This window comes from Parus major, chromosome 5 (assembly GCF_001522545.3).
Source record: "Parus major isolate Abel chromosome 5, Parus_major1.1, whole genome shotgun sequence".
Classification (NCBI taxonomy): Eukaryota; Metazoa; Chordata; class Aves; order Passeriformes; family Paridae; genus Parus; species Parus major.
The window spans coordinates 23,902,116-23,903,984 of record NC_031774.1 but is presented as its reverse complement, the minus strand read 5'-3'; positions in this window follow the sequence as shown (position 1 = coordinate 23,903,984).

The window sequence follows — 1,869 nt, the reverse complement described above, 5'->3', positions numbered from 1 at the left end:
TTTTGCTGTCATCTGAATTATTTCACTTGGTAAATGGAATTTTTGGGGCTGGATATGTGGGGGTAAAGAGTCAAAGGGAAGGGAGGCTACATCTAAGCGATCTAGAAGGCTTTGTGGAGACAGGGGAGATTACATTTGCAAGGTTTCTGTCAGTACCTGGGATATGGGTGGTGGTATTTGGAAGAGCTGCCTCTAAGATAGTAGCACTGGGAATGACACAGACACGTCAAGCCAGCCAAAGAAAGATAAGGGAAAAGCTTCCTTCAAGAAACCTTTTAAGTAGGCTGGGATTCATGCACTCTGGCGTCTTTTCCCAACTGAAAATATAAAGGTGGGTAAAACTGTGACAAGTAGGGGGAATGACTGTTCATTGTTTTCGTTAATATTTAGAATTGGGCATGTTCAGTTAAAGTACAAGATGGCAGATTGAACTAGTCTACACCTTGCTTAGCTTTGTGACAAGTTCTTCCTCAGTTGTGGGTGCTAACAGTTTGAGTTCAAAAAGACTTGGCCGGTTCATGGGGAAAGAAAAAGCCGTGAGTAACCATTAATAAAGAACCATTGTTGTTTCAGAAGCAGCAGAGGCGTGCTCGAGGCTGTTGGAAAGAAGGTAGCATGAAATGGATGCCAGTTTGGGGATTTTTGTTTCCTGTGTCTCGGGGCAAGCTGGCAATACCTGACCTGACATAGGCACCCCCAAGATGGGCATGATGTGAGCTCTTGGCTCGGGCAGAAGGAGCAGTTGCCTTTTGATGCTTTCAGAGCAGTGGCTTTGAGATGTTCCCCAGGGTGGTGTGAAGGCTCCTTTCAACTGAGGGTGAATACTGTGGCAGAGAAATCCTACAGAGCTGTGAACAATTGCTCAGCTTGGATCTCCTGTCAGTGATTGAGCCTTGGCTAATGACTTCTAAGCTAAGTCATGAACTGGTCTTAAATACACTAAACTTAGCAATGTAATAACTAGCAAGGACACAGAGTCAGGTTCTTGTGCATTCTGGCATCCTCCTTGGTGCTCCTGTGTAGACCTACTTGCTGGAACCTCTAAGCAGAATTACATGAGGTACATTACTTTTCCTACTAACTAGCAAGACTTAGGAAGGGCATGTAGCCATGCAGTTCCTTGTCATGGTTCAGTAGTGGGGCTGATCTGGGACAGAGGTGCCCCAGTTCATGGTATTGCTGAATTGTTCTCTTGTTTCTGGCAAGGACCTTCTGGCCTTGAAAAAGTAAAACTTCAGTGCTTGGGGTGGCTCACATGTGGCAAAAACCTTTTGAAAACAGCAGCCTGTGCCTTAGTAGATGATGAGCCAGAATGACAGTAAACACAGCAGCTTTTTCTAGCCAGAGTGTAATAAGGTAAATTAAAGCTGGAGAGATTTGGTTTGAGCCTCCTCCTCCTCTGTACTGTCCAGGATATCTGTTTTACCTGTCAAAGGAATGATGATGATGTGGCTCAGGACTGGAAATGGCTAACCTGGGATTTCTAGCAGAGACTCAACTGCCTGCTCCATGTGCTGGTGTTTGAGAAAATTCCCTTCCTCCATGTCTCTTTGTCTGCACAAGGAAGGAGCTGGAGGGGCTGGCTGAAAGGTCTGAAAACAGAAAATATACCTGGATATGAAGAGATGGAGCTGGAAATGTGGCCATTTGAGGCAGAGGAGGAAAGAGCAGTGAAAAGGATGGCTGATGGAAAGAGAGCAGAGTGTTGGTCTGGTATCACAGCTGCATCTGAGTGGAGATCACGTGGTTCAGTTGGGGGAGAGGAGCAGGAAAACTTCTCTCAGCACATAACCTCTCCTCAGGTTTCCTTTAAGGCTGAGAACAGTTGGTCTGAAGTGATGGTCAGTTGGATAGTTTGAAAGAGAAAAA